The sequence below is a fragment of the Bison bison genome, unplaced genomic scaffold (assembly GCF_000754665.1).
Source record: "Bison bison bison isolate TAMUID 2011002044 unplaced genomic scaffold, Bison_UMD1.0 scf7180017864240, whole genome shotgun sequence".
Classification (NCBI taxonomy): Eukaryota; Metazoa; Chordata; class Mammalia; order Artiodactyla; family Bovidae; genus Bison; species Bison bison.
The window spans coordinates 988,458-1,007,468 of NW_011494812.1; the positions used below are offsets into that span (position 1 = coordinate 988,458).

At 38.1% G+C, this 19,011-nt stretch overlaps 2 pseudogenes; one reads left to right on the forward strand and one right to left on the reverse strand.

The window, feature by feature from the left end:
* Positions 1-10,282: 10,282 nt before the first annotated feature.
* LOC104993606 lies at positions 10,283-11,918 on the reverse strand (annotated as a pseudogene).
* A 3,714-nt stretch (positions 11,919-15,632) lies between these two features.
* Positions 15,633-16,887, forward strand: LOC104993607 (annotated as a pseudogene).
* The last annotated feature ends 2,124 nt before the right edge of the window (positions 16,888-19,011 follow it).

The window sequence follows — 19,011 nt, forward strand, 5'->3', positions numbered from 1 at the left end:
CTCCAGGTGAGAAATGAGGTTTTCAAATCCTACTGCATTCAAACTTTCTAGGTGATGTCTACTACTCATCATAGAGTAAGTACACTTACAAAATACCAGCATCTGGATAAATCCCTGCCTTGGGAGTGTAGAAGAATAAGGAATATTCCATATTCCATAGACGCTTACAACTAAAATTGGAGTGTGGAAAAAAATTCAATCAGAAAGCACACCCAATAGATTAGATTAATAATTCTCAAAATTTATCAGGCATCAGGATCACTTGGAGGGCTTGTTAAAACATAGCTTACTGGTCTTCATCCTGAGAAAAGTGAAGGAAAAGGTAGTCACCTACAAGCCAAGAAGAAAGGCCTTGAAAGGAATCAACTCTGCCAAAATCTTGATGTCAGACTTCCTAGCTTTCAGAACTGTAAGAAAACAAATTCTTGTTGTTCAAGTCACTTGGTCTGATACTTTGTTATAAAAGCTTTAGTAAATTAATATACTATACTTATACTCAGCACTCAACCAGTTTCCCTTGCTGACCTTCTTATTTCTTGGTTCTTCTAGATACTAACTTTACACATTTTTGCATCTATTGTCTTCTTATGTCTCAAACTTAATCATCGAAGTCTGCTTAACTTTTTTCTGTCATATTACCAATACATTTTATTTCTTTTATCTTACCCCTAATTTGATGCTTAGTAATAATGCCTACACTATTGTAATAGATTACCAAATGTTTCTACTTCCAGTGTGAGTATTTTCATACATCCCTCTATTTCCTCAAGACTGATCTTGCTATAACATCAGTTTACTCATGTGACTCCCCTTCCATACCTATACTTAAGTCACCATGTTCTTCCTCTAAATTGTTTTTTCTTTAAAAGGAAAAAAATCTCAGATCATCTAGAATAAAATTTTTAATCACTGCAAAAGGAAAAAAAAAATTAGCTTCACTTTTGCCTGTCATTGATTAATAATCTTATGGTATGTTAGGAAAGGGCACATTATTAATGTTCTCTTATTTATATTATCTATAGATGCATTTGTTCATTGATTATGTGACTGAAAATGAACATGTTAAATGCTCAGACATGTCTGACTCTTTGTGATCCCTTGGACTGTAGCCTGCCAGGCTCCTCTCTCCATGGAATTCTCCAAGCAAGAATACTGGAGCCACTTCCTTCTCCAGGAGACCTTCCCTACCAAGGATTGAACCCAGGTGTCTGTATTACAGGCAGATTCTTTACCGTCTGAGCCACCAGGATGCCCAATTATGTGACCAAGGCCCATAAAGCTCTCAACTACATCATCTTTAGTATTGTACTGTAAATGACATTTTTGTTATTTCAGCAGAAAACAAAGCCATTTTGACTACTGTTGCTATGAAAAATTGTTCATTTCCAATCCGATTTATTAAACCTGCTGTTAGTCCAGACATGTCACTTTCAGTTTCTGGTCTCAGAATTCCTGAAAGAAATCTCCCCTGCGTGAAATATCCTCTTGTTCTTTACAAGCTCTACCTTCTCTTTAAGTTAGCCAAATTCTATTGGGTTAACCAAAAAATTCATTCAGATTTTTCCAGAAGATGTTATGGGAAAAGCCCAAAAGAACTTTTTGGCCAGCCCAATACATGTGTCTTTTCCAATTTTAACAAGATAACTCCACACGTAATAGAAATCACTCTATTTCCTGTAATATTTATATGTCTATGTATCTTTTCTTTTTAAGTTTTTTCAAGTGTTCTTGATTTTTCATATACATATCTGATCTTTCCCATAAGACTTGATGCCCCCAGTAGCAGTCCCTACATATTGTGACTATTGCCTTTAAGACAGGGTCCTACAAACTGAACCAGTCTACTCATTCAAGAAAGGGCCTCTAAGAAGACCCAGACTCTGAGCAGAACTAATTACTCATTCTGCTGAAAAGATGTGGCTAAGTAGAAGAAAGATAAGAGAGACGGAAATCAAAAAGAAAAACTTAGATTTTTCCCAATGAACACTTCTCTGTCTTTTCCAAATCTCAGTAAAGTCTAGTACAATTGTCAATGATATTAATGCCTCACAACAAACTGGAAATCTCACTTGATTCCTGAAACATTTCAGAAATCAATCACAATGCTCATTTGTTGTTTTAAAGCTATCTGATAAGCTTTGGCCCCACTTGTATCGCTCCTATTTCTTGGGAAATTTAGCAACTGAAACATTTATGCTTTGTACTAACTTGCTTATAACAGGGCTTCCCTGGTAGTTCAGACAGTAAAGAATCTGCTTGCAATGCAGGAGAAGTTCCTGATTCCTCCTTGCCCAGGCTTACCAATAGTTACTTACAGTTTCTACATGGACACTAGGGCTGTCTATTGTCCTGTGTAAATGTTTTCCTTTCCCTAGATATCTCCCAACTCCCCCAAATTAGCTGATTTACTGACCTTGCTGCTGTTGGGTTCCGAACTTGGAATAAACATGGATGAAGACTCTATCTTTCCGTACCCTAATGTGGTCAACCATACAGAGCTACTGAGCCAAGCTTCCTTTGCTCTTCTGCTATGTTTATACCCTGAATCTTCCACCTAAACTATATTTCCTTCATCAGCCAGTGATAAAGAGATCTGACTCTCCCTATGGAGCTCTCTCCTTCTATCCTGCCCCTTTGTGTGCACCTGTGTGTCTTCCTAAGCCTAGCTAGAATAGGAAGATGGACTCTCCTGAGAATAATACACAAGTGATTTAAAATAAGTAGGAAAACAATCCTTCTTACAATAGTTCCAATTAGGAAAAATGTTCAAGCTGGTAATTAGGAGAAGCCCAATCTGAGGTAACTCAAATCCAGGACAAATGAGATAATCCAGGAGTCTGAGATATTGCAATAAGTGTGTTTCTGTTTATTTGTTTACTTTCTTTTTTATGGTACTTCTGATTGGATTAACTTTTAAATAAATCAAAAGCTGAAATTCCAAGAGTCACATTTGAAGAATGTTAATGCAGATGGCAGAGTAGAAGGATATGCGCTCATCTGCAAGAACTCCAAAACTGCAACTCTCTGCTGAACAGCCATCACTGGGGAATGTTGGATCTCACCAATAAAAGATACCCCATGTCCAAGGGCAAAGGAGGAGTCCCAGCAAGATGGTAGGAGGAGTGAAATCAAGTTTAGAATCAAATCCCTTACCCACCGGAGATGCTCAGAGGGCTCAAACAAACCTTGTGTGCACCAGGACCCAGACACCCCACAGATATTGAGCCAGAACGTGTTTGAGTGTCTCCTGTGAAGGTGCAGGTCAGCAGGGGCTTACCGCAGGGGCAGGGGCTTACCGCAGGGACAGGGGCTCTAGGTGCAGCAGACCTGGGTATGGCATAAACCCTCTTGGAGGAGTTCACCATTAACCCCACCATAGAGCTGCCAGAACTTACACAGGACTGGGGAAACAGACTCTTGGAGGGCATAAACAAAATCTTGTGTGCACTAGGACCCAGGAGAAAAGAGCAGTGACCCCACAAGAGACTGACCCAGACTTGCCTGTGAGTGTCCAGAAGTCCCCAGTGGAGGCATGGGTCAGGGTTGGCCTGCTGCAGGGTCGGGGACACTGAGTGCAGCAGTGCATGCATGGGACCTTTTGAAGGAGGTCACTATTATTGTCATTGCCTCCACCATAATTTGGCCTCAGATCAAACAACAGGGAGGGAAGACAACCCTGCCCATCAACAGAAAATTGGATTAAAGAGCATGGCCCCACCCATCAGAACAAGACCAGAAGAGTTTCCCCCTCAATCAGTCTCTCCCATCAGGAAGCTTCCATAGGCTCTTATCCTTCTCCATCAGAGGGCAGACAGAATGAAAACCGCAATAACAGAAAACAAACCAAACTGATCACATGGACCACAGCCTTGTCTAACTCAATGAAATTATGAGCCAGGTCGTGTAGGGCCACCCAAGATGGACCAGTGATGGTGGAGAGTTCTGAAAAAACATGGTCCACTGGAGAAGGGAATGGCAAACCACTTCAGTATTCTTGCCTTGAGAGCCCCATGAACAGTATGAAAAGACAAAAAGATAAGACACTGAAAGATGAACTCCCCAGGTCTGTAGGTGCTCGATACGCTATGGGAGATCAGTGGAGAAATAACTCCAAAAAGAATGAAGAGACAGTCAAAGCAAAACAACACCCAGTTGTGGATGTAACTGGTGATGGAAGTAAAGCCCAATGCTGTAAAGAGTAATATTGCATAGGTGCTGCTGCTGCTAAGTCACTTCAGTCGTGTCTGACTCTGTGCCACCCCATAGATGGCAGCCCACCAGGCTCCCCCATCCCTGGGATTCTCCAGGCAAGAACACTGGAGTGGGTTGCCATTTCCGTCTCCAATGCATGACAGTGAAAACTGAAAGTGAAGTCACTCAGTCATGAGTGACCCCCTGGACTGCAGCCTTCCAGGCTCCTCTGTCCATGGGAATTTCCAGGTGAGAGTACTGGAGTGGGTTGCCATTGCCTTCTCTGAATATTACACAGGAACCTGGAATATTAGGTCCATGAATCAAAGCAAGTTGGATGTGGTCAAACCAGTGATGGCAAGACTGAACACTGACATTTTAAGAATCAGTGAATTAATATGGATTGGGATGGGTGAATTTAAATCAGATGACCATTATATCTACTACTGTGGACAGGAATCCCTTAGAAGAAATGGAGTAGCCATCATAGTCAACAAGAGTCTGAAATGCAGTACTTGAATGTAATCTCAAAAATGACAGAATGATCTCTGTTCGTTTCCAAGGCAAACCATTCAATATCACAGTGATCCAAGCCTATGCTCCAACCAGTAATGCTGAAGAAGCTGAAGTTGAATGGTTCTATGAAGACCTACAACACCTTCTAGGACTAACACCCTAAAAAAAGATGTCCTTTTCATTATAGGGGACTGGAATGCAAAAGTAGGAAATCAAGAGCTTCCTGGAGTAACAGGCAAGTTTGGCCTTGGAGTACAAAATTAAGCAGGTCAACAGCTAACAGAGTTGTGTCAAGAGAATGCACTGATCATAGTAAACACCCTCTTCCAACAACACAAGATAAGACGTTACACATGGATATCACCAGGTGGTCAATACCAAAATCAGATTGATTATATGATTTGCAGCAAAAATGGAGAACCTCTATACAGGCAGCAAAAGCAAGACCAGGAGCTGACTGTGGCTCAGATCGTGAACTCCTTATTGCCAAATTCAGATTTAAATTGAAGAAAGTAGGAAAAACCACTAGATCATTCAGGTATGACCTAAATCAAATCCCTTAAGATTATACAGTAGAAGTGACAAATAGATTCAAGGGATTAGAACTAATAGACAGAGTGCCTGAAGAACTATGGACTGATGTTCATGACATTGTACAAGAGGCAGGGATCAAGACCATCCACAAGAAGAAGAAATGCCAAAAGGCAAAATGGTTGTCTGAGGAGGCCTTACAAATAGCTGAGAAAAGAAGAGAAGCTAAAGGCAAAGGAGAAAAGGAAAGATACACCCATTTGAATACAGAGTTCCAAAGAATAGCAAGGAGAGATAAGAAAGTCTTCCTCAGGGATCAACGCAAAGAAACAGAGGAAAACAATAGAATGGAAAAGACTAGCGATCTCTTCAAGAATATTAGAGACACCAAGGGAACATTTCATGCAAACATGGGCTCAATAAATGACAGAAATGGTACGGACCTAATAGAAGCAGAAGATATTAAGAAAAGGTGGCAAGAATGCACAGAAGATCTATACAAATAAGATCTTCATGACCCAGATAACCATGACGGTGTGATCACTCATCTAGACCCAGATATTCTGGAGTACAAAGTCAAGTGGGCCTTAGGAAGCATCACTATGAACAAAGCTAGTAGAGGTAATGGAATTCCAGTTGAGCTATTTCAAATCCTAAAAGATGATGCTGTGAAAGTGTTGCACTGAATATGCCAGCAAATTTGGAAAACTCAGCAGTGGCCACAGGACTGGAAAAGATCAGTCTTCATTGCAATCCCAAAGACAGGCAATGTCAAAGAATGTTCAAACTGCTGCACAATTGCACTCATCTCACACACTAGCAAAGTAATGCTTAAAATACCCCAAGCCAGGCTTCAGCAATACGTGAACCATGAACTTCCAGATGTTCAAGCTGGTTGTAGAAAAGTCAGAGGAACCAGAAATCAAATTGGATCAAATCTGTTGGATCATCAAAAAAGCAAGAGTTCCATAAAAACATCTACTTCTGCTTTATTGACTATGCCAAAGCCTTTGACTATGTGGATCACAGCAAACTGTAGAAAAGTCATAAAGAGATGTGAATACCAGACCACCTTACTGCCTCCTTACTATGCAGGTCAAGAAGCAGCAGTTAGAACTGGACATGGAACAACAGACTTGTTCCAAATTGGGAAAGGAGTATGTCAAGGCTGTATATTGTCACTCTGCTTATTCAACTTATATGCAGAGTATATCATGCAAAATGCCAGTCTGGATGAAGCATAAGCTGGAATCTGAAAACTAAGATCATGGCATCCAGTCCCATCACTTCATGGTAAATAGATGGGTAATCAGTGGAAACTGTGACAGACTTTATTTTGGGGGGCCCAAAATCACTGCAGATGGTTATTGCAACACTGAAACTAAAAGATGATTACTTCTTGGAAAAAAAGCTATGGTCAATGTGGACAGCACATTAAAAAGCAGAGACATTACCAACAAAGGTCCTTGTAGTCAAAACTACAGTTTTTCCAGTAGTCATGTATGGATGTGAGAGTTGGACTATAAAGAAAGCTGAGCGCTGAAGAATTGAAGCTTTTGAACTATGGTATTGGAGAAGACTCTTGAGAGTTTCTTGAACTGCAAGGAGATCCAATCAGTCCATCCTAAAGGAAATCAGTCCTGAATATTCATTGGAAGGACTGATGCTGAAGCTGAAATGCCAATACTTTGGCCACCTGATGCAAAGAACAGACTCATTTTAAAAGACTCATTTGCTGGGAAAGATTGAAGGCGGGAGGTGAAGGGAATGATGGAGGATGAGATGGTTGGATGGCATCACTAACTTGATAGACATGAGTTTGAGTAAGCTCCGGAAGTTGGTGATTGACAGGGAAGCCTGGAGTTCTGCAGTCCATGGGCTCACAAATAGTCAGACAGGACTGAGTGACTGAACTGATCTGAACTGAATGCAGTAGAGGAGAGGAGATTAGTAAAATAATCAAATGAGGGATATAGTCATATCCTATTTCTTACCTGTTTCTAAGTCAGTCAGCCAAATTTAGGAAAATCGATTGGCCTTCCATATACTCCACCTTTAGTTCCGTATTGAAATTTATAGCCAGTGCTTTGGTTAATTATGTCAATTTAATTGTTTAATGTTACTGTTATTAAGATTGTTTTCATTTTTGTCCATTTACTCACTAAAATTTCTGAGAATGAAAAAGATTAACAAAATGCAATCCATTTCCTTCATTTCTTTAAATGTAATGACTTTTCTTACTCAAAATAAACTAAATAAATATGCTGTAAGAAGTGGTACTATAATTTCAGACAAGGACACATTCACCAATTTTCCTAATACAGCAATTTCTAGTTAAAGAATATCACATAGAATTAGTATGAATTTTGTACTATGTCTGGACTAACCCAAAACATTTTGCTCATGTACATATGACAAGTAACAAGAATAAAAGTTGACTTGTTTTCTACTTGTTAAAATTCTTCCTTCTGTTACCAATACAACTTTGTTTTTTCCACATAGTTTAAAGAGGTTTTTAGCTTTTATCTCACCTTGAAAGATAAAATTTCATAAAGATTTAATTTCATAACTTGTTTTTCAAGCACATGTCAGGTGCAAGATGCCTGTAAGCCGCACACACAATGAAGAAAAATGGTAAGGAGAATGTAGCTTCCAAAGAATGACTGCCTTGCATCTTTTAACATTCCCCTACTCAGCCCCTGCTTTATTTCTGCTGCTGCTGCCAAGTCACTTCAGTCATGTCCGACTCTGTGCAATCCCATATATGGCAGCCCACCAGGCTCCCCCATCCCTGGGATTCTCCAGGCAAGAACATTGGAGTGGGTTGCCATTTCCTTCTCCAATGCATGAATGTGAAAAGTGAAAGGGAAGTCACTCAATCGTGTCCGACTCTTAGCAACCCCATGAACTGCAGCCTACCAGGTTCCTCCATCCATGGGATTTTCCAGGCAAGAATACTGGAGTGGGGTGCCATTGTCTAAATGATCTCAAATCCCTTTGATGCGTAAAAGTTCTTTGACATACAAAATAATAGGCAGTGTTGTTAAATAATTGCACATTTGATGTACATAATCTTTCTGGGAATTATAGAATTATATTAAAAGATTATAACCAATACAGTGTTAAAATACTTGTAACCCAAAAGAATATTTTAAGATTCAGATAAGAAGCTGCTGCTGCTGCTGCTAATAAGTCGCTTCATTAGTGTCCGACTCTGTGCGACCCCATAGATGGTAGCCCACTAGGCTCCTCTGTCCCTGGGATTCTCCAGGCAAGAACATTGGAGTGGGTTGCCATTTCCTTCTCCAATGCATGAAAGTGAAAAGTGAAAGGGAAGTCACTCAATCGTGTCCGACTCTTAGCAACCCCATGAACTGCAGCCTACCAAGCTCCTCCATCCATGGGATTTTCCAGGCAAGAGTACTGGAGTGGGTTGCCATTTCCTTCTCCAATGCATGAAAGTGAAAAGTGAAAGTGAACTCTCTCAGTCATGCCCAACTCTTAGCAACCCCATGGACTGCAGCCTGCCAGGCTTCTCCATCCATGGGATTTTCCAGGCAAGAGTACTGGGTGGGGTGCCATTGCCTTCGCCACAGATAAGAAGCATTAGTTATTAATTTCTGCAATCTCAGCATGGTACAATGTCAGACAAAGCCCACACACGGCAGTGTATGTAACTTATTAACTGTTTCAGACATGGATATTAAAGTAATAATCATTTATCCTCACACTTAGAAGTCTGTTAGTCAGTTGCAATAGTGAGAGCTATGCTCAACTTCAGACTCTGAGATCTGGGTTGTGGACTTCAAACACAAGGCTTCAAGCAAGTTACAGTTCAGGTCAGCTCCATGTGTCTCTCATTCTCTGAACCACTGACTCTCAGAGACATGGTTTCGTGTGAGTCCAGTGATGAAAGGGGAGCAGTTATCTGAAGTAAACCTGACAGTAAAGGTACATATTCAGTATCTATAATATTCATTGCTTTCCCAAGTCAATTAAAGGAAAAGCCCAAACCAAATCTGTGGGGCAGGAAAGCAAATGGTACTTACCATGAATCCATTCATCGCAAAATTATGGATCTGTAACGGGGATGTGAAGAATTGGGACGAATGACCCAATTTATCACATTTCCTTTTTATAGTTGTACTGCAAGTTCAGCTTGCCAGTGACAGGATTGATATTTTTCACAGAATAACTAGACTTTTATTTGATATATACCTCAGTTGCCGTACTACTGAAGTTGTAACAAAAGTGCTGCACTAAGGCATTATTTGTGCAACCATTTACCAAATCAATATTTTTTACCAAAAGCTATGAACATACTTTCACATCTGCTTTTAATAATTCAACTTCTTGAAATTTATCTTGAAACAGAAGTTTTTGAAATTGAAAAGGACTTTATGCAAGAAAATTATAATTGCCATATTTATAAGAATGTGTGTATGCATGTTCAGTCATGTCTGACTCTTCACAGCTCTTTGGACTGTAGCTCACCAGGCTCTTCTGCACATGGGAGTTTTTAGGCAAGAATACTGGAGTGGGTTTACATTTCTTCCTCCGGAGGATCTTCCCCACCCAGGGATGGAACCTGAGTCTCCTGCATTGCAGTGGGATTCTTTATTATCTGAGCCACCAGTGGTAATAGTTAAAAAACAATACAGAGAAGCAAACAATAGAGAAACAAAATGAAAAAATAATTTGCATGTTCAATCAATGAAGCAGTTTACCATAATTAAACTGATGATTATAAATACATAGTGGAAATAATACATTTTAGTACATAATTCTAATATATTTATCATCAAATTGCATGTATTATACTAAAAATTACACTGACTCAAGAAATTCAGAAGTAGAATTGATATTGCTGTCATCTCTGTAAATCCTCAGAAGACTTTCTTTACCAGTCTGTTCACTAGGTCATGGGGAAGAAAACTAGACTAATTGTATTATTCTTTGAAATTCTAGTCTCTTTGGGCTTAAAATTTTGTGAAGAAGTTCCATTTGTATACAGGACTGCAGTCTAAATTACTTACCAGATATATTAAACACCTTTTGGGGAGCAAAGGAGCTTCTTAATAGCGTCTTTCATGTCCTTATTTCTCAAGCTATATATAATGGGATTGAAAAAGGGAGCAAGCACAGAGAATGTTAGTGCAATGGTGGTGTCCCAGAATGGTGTAGCAAAGAATTTAAGATACATGAGAGCCACACTGCCAAAAAACAGCATGAAGATGGAAATGTGTGCTTCACACGTAGAAAAGGCCTTTTTACAACCCTCAGCTGAAGGGATAATTCTGATGTAAGAGAGAGAAATAATCAAACCTGTTATTAGAATAGCAAGAGCATGAATCTTCTTGCACCAAGATCACAGAGGTATTTGTGCAGTCTAAATTTAATAAAAGTGTGAAATCACAGAGCAGAAGATCTGATGGGTTTAGTTGGAACCACAGAAAGGTAGGGTAAAAATCCACATAATCTCAGGTAAAAGGATGAGGAAACCAAATATACAAGAGCCTGCAGAGAGCTGAGCACGTAGTCGGGGAGTCATGATGGTTAGGTAATGGAGTGGGCTGAGGTGGCAACATACCTGTCAATGGCCATGACAGTCAGCAAGGCTCCTGCAGTGTTTCCAAATGGATGGAAGAAGTACATCTGCAAGAGGCAGCCAATGAGAGATGGTCTTTTGACTGCTGGTCAGATTGGAAAGAATCTTAGGAACAGCAGCTGTGGTATACCACATCTCAAGAAATGTGAAGATACTGATGGGATTATACATGGGATTGTGGAGACAGGTATCCAGTCTTACAGCAAAGACCAATAGGTTCCCAACTATAATAAAGGTGTAGATTAAGAGTAGAGGAACAAAGTATAGGAGGCCATGATCTTGGAATCAGGGGAACCCAGTGAAGATAAATTCAGTCACTGCTGATAGATTTCCATCTTCCATGTCCCCAGAAGAGCTATCTGTGAATGAGGAAGATGGTACACCCAACTAATACAGAAGGAAATCAATGCAGTGCAAATGTAAATGGTATTTTGGTTACCTGGTATTTTTGTGTTTTGACTTTTTCCAGATTCAAAATAACTGAAAACTTGTCTATATCATTAATCTTTTTATTTGAGAGATAATACAAAATGATGATTAGTAACATGGGTTCAAATCAGACATTCTGAGTCTGAATTCTCATTCTGCCACTTGAGCAAATAAGCAAGTTATATAATCTCTCTCTGAACCTCAGAATCTTCTGGGAAAAATATTAGTGCAAAATTATGAGTATTGAAAGAATTAATGTATCAAAGTATTAATATCACTCAATATTTATTAGTAATTTCCTACCTTGAAAAGCTTTCTGAAAGAATATTAACAATATCTCATTTAGATCTTTTCACTCCTCAATTATTTGCTATATGACTGCTTTCTCTCTCCTATACAGAAGCCATTCTGTCCCATGTATCACTGATATGTTAACTGCAAAACAATGGAAAAGTTTCAGTCTTTATAACTTAACTTTGGCATTAGAAACTACTGATTACTACTACTTGAAGACTGTCTCCCTCGGCTCTCATGAAACCACCTTCTCCAGGTTTACCTTCTTTCTGAATAGAAGCTTCCTCTCAGGTGTTTTGTTATAAAACTTTCTTATTTTATGTGTTATAAACTCACCTTCTTGACCCATTCCCTAAAAGACTGTGTGTTCCAGTTTCCTATTGTGGTCCCTAAAATCATGTCCTGCCTTATTGTTGATGAACGCACGCCCTCCACAGTTTTTCAGTTCTTTCGAGTCTGTATCACCAGCAGAGGTATGTTTCCTGAACTTTAAATCTGCACATGCAGTCTACCCCATCTGCCACTCTCTCATGCTGCACTGTCACAGTTTTCAGAGTTCACCCTGATTTCTCCTGGATTTTTGCTTTTGTGAATGTTAACCCTCTTCCTAGAAGACCTGCTTACTCTTCTTCACTTAACTAACTCCTAGACTTTCCTCAAGTTTCAGCACAGGCATTGATCCCTATCAGAAGCCCTACAAGAGTTACTGTGGTTTCCTCTCCCTCCCTACGTTTACACGCGCGCACACACACACACGTTTATTCTCATATATATCCTACAGAGGGTTTCTACCATCATCCTTACTATGTTTTTATTATAACTTGTTATTTAACTTCACGAGATTGTGAACTTCTATTAGAGCAGGATCAACATTTTGTGTTTCATAACCCTAGCATGCATTGATCGCTTGAAAATAATGGCCATTTTTTAACGAATAAGTTTGGATTAGGCTTAGAAAAATATTGTTGCTGTTTTTCAGTTGCTATGTCATGTCAAAATCTTTGCAACCCCATGGACTGCAGCACACCAGGCTTCCATGTCCACTACCTTCCAGAGTTTACTCAAATTCATGCCCCTTTCTCCTCCTGCCCTCAATCTTTCCCAGCATCATATTAAAGCTAGAAAAATCTAGAAATAAGACTGGTAGGAAGGAAACTTGTAAGTATTTATGTCTTGGACAGTCGTAAAGTCTGAATAATAGATATTATTTCTGATTTTAAGCGTGAAAAGCCCAGAACCCCAAAGATGGAGCTTTCACATAAATTCTATTCCAATGCCAAAATTTAAGGCTGCCCAAGTCTTCATTATTTGAATCTTTAGAGTGTGTCTCATGCCGAACATAAAAAATGAATAGTTTCTACCCAAACCTCAGTGACCCTCAACTCACCTCTGCCAGATACAGTAGGGGGTCTTCCTTTTTCCTGGGTCTCTGCATTCTTAAATGTTCTTTCAACTTCTCTGGAAGGGATTATTATAAAGATCCGAAGAAAAATACTAAAGGGGAAATGAGTTCCACAGGCACTCTTTCTTTTTCCCAGGGATCAGTATCAGAATGTGATTGCACTTTTTTCTCATCATATTTTCAGATCAAAAGAGAATCAGTGCTCCAAGGAAGACTTCAAGTTCTGGTGACCACTGTTACCTCTTTTCTTGTCATCATTGTGAATTAACCAGTCAGCCTCCATTTAGGTGTGGAATTGGAAGAATACCATATAAAGGTACACTCACCTTTGATTGGACCTTATCCTTTCAAAAACACTGGAGAAGGCAATGGCATCCCACTCCAGTACTCTTGCCTGGAAAATCCCATGGGTGGAGGAGCCTGGTAGGCTGCATGCAGTCCATGAGGTTGCGAAGAGTCGGACACGACTGAGCGACTTCACTTTCACTTTTCACTTTCATGCATTGGAGAAGGTAATGGCAACCCACTCCAGTGTTCTCGCCTGGAGAATCCCAGGGACCAGGGAGCCTGGTGGGCTGCCGTCTATGGGGTTGCACGGAGTCGGACACGACTGAAGTGACTTAGCAGCAGCAGCAGCAGCTTTCAAAAACACAAGAAATAGGACGATGTCAAAAGAGCCTTACTGACATGTTAATTATTGTGAACAAATTAATGAATAGAAAATAGATCAATTTTCATGAAAATATGTAAGTTAGAAGTATGCCATACTAAAGAAGATGGGAGAGTCCCAAGTTTTATCCAACAATATACACAGGGTTTTCCTTCAAATTGTTTCTATTAATTCTGCTGAACTCTATAGTTCCCCCTTTTCAGCACAAAATATATTAAAGATTTGTATGTATTTCTTGTCTACTACTTCCTTCTACTCATTCTTTTTTAAATTCCCATAATTCCTTCTTACTTCATGGCTATAAAGAAATAGCTCCAGAGTAGTTAGTCCATATTTATCATACTGTGAATGCTCACAAAATTGTTTTCATGACTCAATATAAATGAGGCAAAAGCTCAGATATTTAATATTAGCTTGCAGCATATCAGTAAATACTATTGATAAATTTAGGTTAGTGTACAACTCGTATGTGTGTGCAGGCAGACAAGAGCAGGATATCATGTGATAATACAACTTATTGAAATGTTTTGGTTTTTTGGACAACATATTATTAAAGTTCAATTTTAATTATGTGGATATTCACAAAAGCTCTAATTCAAAAAAATATTTTAATGATAAATGATTCATGTAAAAAAGTGCACAAATTATAAATGCATATTTCAATAAATTTTTACTTTGTGAAAATACTTGTCTGACTCTACACAAATCAAGTATTAATTCTGTTATCACTTATGTCCATTTTGTTCATCTGTTTTTTAAGCTTCCACATGATTGTGAATTTCTCCTTTGCTAATTTTGATTCTGTCAATTTTTGTCTTATAAATTGTAAGCCTATATTTTTTTGAAACATAGAAAATACAATGTATTCCATTTTAGTTAGAAACATTTATTTTGCCTGGTTTTGTTTTAAGATAACTTCTTCTATCATCTACTGTAGAAATTTTACAATTTCCTCAGGGTATTAGTCTCTTTATTCCTGGAATTTCAGTTTCATTAAAATTTCATTTCTTTAGTTTCCACGTAACCTATTTTGCAGGACATTGTATTTTTTTTCTTTAAATTTTATGATATTTTCTCAAGTCACTCTAGATTAGTTTTCTAGTGTTCAATTTTTAAATTTCTTCCATTGAATATTATTACTGAACATTAATCTAGTTAGCTTTTATCACTAACAGTACCATAACAAACTAGCACATGTCATACATTAAAAGACCTTTATAATTTCTTTATAGATTTAAATTTGGAATATTTAAAATTATTTCTGTAATTCTTTCTTAGGGCAGCTTATGGTTAAATATTTGCTATTATTAACAGAATATGCCCATTTTTAATGTACATTAACCTCTCTCCAACCATCACTCCATACCTGAAAATGCAGATTCCAGTGTAGTATTCTCATAAACACACACATATCCCTAAATGCCACACACTATTACATACACAGAGGGATATACACAGTGCGGTGCTGGGGAGTGAAATGGTGACATACGTGCCTTTAAAATAAACAAACAAAATACAGAGATATTAAAAACTGATTGCTTACATTTCCAAAATCATTTTTCTCAACTAATCAAGAAGCAGAGGTGCTTCTTGTGATCTCCTGTGGTCAAGTGCACAAAAGTTTTGTGTGACATAGAATGAATCATATTTTCTGAATTTTAAGGCTTTATGAAATTTCCTGGCTAGAAATGTACTGTATTTTGCAAATTAACTTTCCTTGGTTTTCTCCATTTGGTTTGTTTAAGAACCTTTTGGAAAATATAAATTTTCTAGATTGGGGCACACAGAGGGGCTAAGAGAGTGGTGTATTCAGACAGGGCTTGGAAGATCCATGACCCACTCTGCCTCCTTATACTACCTTGCTCTATACAGCTTTTCTATTTGTTTTCTTTAAAGACGTATCCTTTATAGGAAGCTAGTAGATGAAAAAATGTAAAAGTATCCTAGGGCTCATGATCAGTGAACAAAGATTAGAAAAACACAGCCAAATCATGTTATACTCTGATCAAAAAAATCATCCATCCAAAGCACCAACAAAATATGGTGAACTCATTGCCTTAGGGTGCAAAGATTGTCTCCCAAATGGTGATAAAGGAAGAAGGAAAAGTCTATTTGCTTTGTTTTTAAGATATAAAGCAAATAGAGTGAAGCCCAGCACTGTAGTTATGGCTTGTTCTCCTTAGGTTACAAAGGAAATAAGCCACAAAGACCAGTATAGCATAGCACTGGGTCCAGGCAGCAGTAACTGAATATGCTCATGATAGCAACATTAATGTTTCAGATTGGTCAGTTGACTGAAAGTCTCATTAATTTTGTAATAACTGATACAGTTCCAGGAGTAAAAGTATTGATAATTCCGACACACAGTCAGTACAAAGCACTATATCAAGATTTGCTTTTAGAATTATATGTGAATATAATTTCCCTTTACATCACAGATATATGCTTCAGGATTTGACTCATCAAAAAACATCTTTCTGGGGAAGAAGAGTGGCATTTTGAAGGTGTCAGATGGGCAGATGAATGGCTTGACCACTAATGGCTGTTTTGTTATGCATCCACATAATGGGTTCACAGAAGATTCTAGCACTGAAATATGGAGGGAATTATCAATGTGTTGAAACGCACTCAGCTTTGTATAATACCAAATTAGCTCAGCAGAGAGGAAAAATGGTGGAAATTGAAATCAATAAGCTATAAGCTGTCTTGTTAATTCAACTCTGCAGTATAACATCGCTGTGGCATACTCCAGAAGGCCTATTCTGCCTCCTGTAGTGAAAAATTCAGTTTTAAGACAGAAAATCAATTCAGTGTTACCTCAGAACCCTATCGGATTCAAAACACTAGCATTTCCTAGTATGAAGAGGAAAGACATCAATGAAAACAGCCATGGGTATTTCTAAACTGTAGCCATGTGTGTTGTTACCATAATGGGAGAAACAGAAAAACACGATGGAAAAGATTATAAATGTCCCATGTGTAAGTCTGTTGGTTCCTACATCCTTCTGTGACTTGGATTTGAAGCTACATTTTGTGTGGATCCTGGTCCTCCAACTTACGTATGTAGCACCTGTGGTTATGGAAGTTCAGAAAAAATAATCCTCCAATGGGCCCCAGATCCCACTTCTTCATGGTTCTCATGTTGCTTATGCAGCCTGGCCCTTTTGTGTCCATTGGTTGGTTGGAGAACAAGGCTACATTAGCATTATTGCTCAAGGACCTTTAACAGGCAGTTTTCCAATATGATAGGTTTCCAATCTGTTATCTACATCACATTTTCTTTGACTCTAGCTATTGGCATCAAGAAGAATAATTTGTAAAACTTTATAATAGATGGCAGCAATTTCCAAGCAAAAATATGAGAAACTTAGCAAAGAATTTTTGAAAGTACCAGACTTCTGAATTCTGAGTTTTGAAAATCGATTTTGACAAGAAAAGGCAAAATTAAGTTGATAAAGTTAACTTGATGCCTTAATTTTAGTATTTTTTAATTGTACATCCTTAATGTTGAAAAATTGCTTTGTTTAAGTGAGGCTGCTACTGCTTCAAGCTAATTGGTTTGCAGTTTATTGTAAACATTGTAAAATATGTATATTAACTTTTTCCTATTAATATTTATATGTATTATGGAAGATGCCTTAGAAATTTCTAGATAGAGTAGCATAACAATGGTGTCATATCCTGGGCACATTCACAAATAGTGGTTTAGTGAACACAGTTCAAGGATTTGTCATGCTAGGAAGAATGACTAGAGAGCTTCTCTCCTCACCTCCATCAAATAATGGTATTTAGTAGAGTAGCATACATTATGAAGCCAAATTTGTATTAAGTACCATTGTGCATAATGTGTTTGTTTTTAACCATTGAAAATAATCAGGAAATATTTTTCCTTGATATTTCTACTAAATTTCTACTAAAATAGAAATTTAAAGTTAAGAAATATTTTATATGCCTCTTTGAATATGCAATTATCTAATTTTCTTCCATGAAAACTGTTTTTAGAATCAGCAGCATTTGGCAAATGTATTTTTCAGACATAATCTATGTTTCATCTGTTCACTATTTTTAGGAATAAAATTATTTTTATAAGAAAGCATAAATTTACAAAAAAGGAGAGTGACAATTTGCTTTTAAAAAGGAAATGCTTCATTAATTAGCCTATATTTGTCCTTATCCAGGTGATAGGAAATCTAGATAAAAAGGATCGAATGACAACAGGGCCTTCTTTGGTTAACCTAGCAGACTAGCTTTAACTGTGGGCTTGAATCCTGAAGAGAGTTGTCATGGTAACTCAAGTAAATGGTGGCAAACGGGCATCAGTGGCAGCAGTGTGGAAGGACAGACTTTCACAGTCTGTTTGTTCTCTAATGTCAATGAGTTCATTGCTTTCAGAGCAAGAAAAATTTCTTCTCCCTGCTCTTTTATAAAATGTGTCTTTTCTTAAATTCCTCTATTCACAGAGTATATAGTATTCTCAGAAAATCTGAGAAAGTCAATTACTTTTTTAAAAAATAATTTTGTTTATATATTGTTCTGGGACTTCATTGATGAGTGGACTTTTCTCTAGTTTCAGTGAGATGGGACTACACTCTAGTTGCAATATGTGGGCTTCTCATTGTTTCCCTTGCTTCAGAACATGAAATCTAGAGCAAGCAGGCTTCAATAGTTGCAGTGCGTGTGACTCTACAATTCTATGATTCCACACTCTAGTTTTCTTATGGACGTGTCTAACAATATTGAGAATTTAGTCTTACTAAATATATATGCTTATTGTAATAAACAAGTTATAACTAAAAATCAAAGTGTAATTTACTTCTGAAAGTACTATTTTTGCTTTTTTATTAGCTATGTGCTTCTGGACAAACCTAAGCAGGTAATGGGAATACCAGACCACCTAACCTGCCTACTGAGAAATCTGTATGCAGGTCAGAAGCAAGGTAGAACTGGACATGAAACAACAGACTGGTTCCAAATCAGGAAATGAGCAAGTCAAGGCTGTATATTGCCACCCTGCTTATTTAACTTATATGCAGAGTACATCATGTGAAATGCCAGATTGGATGAAGCACAAGCTGGAATCAAGATTGCTGGGAGAAGTATCTATAACCTCAGATATGCAGATGACACCAACGTTATGGCAGAAAGTAAAAATGATTTAAAGAGCCTCTTGATGAAACTGAAAGAGGGGAGTGAAAAAGTTGGCTTAAAACTCCAGTCCAGGTTCAATGCACGATACTGGATGCTTGGGGCTAGTGCACTGGGACGACCCAGAGGGATGGTGTGGGGAGGGAGGAGGGAGGAGGGTTCAGGATGGGGAACACATGTATACCTGTGGTGGATTCATTTTGATATTTGGCAAAACTAATACAA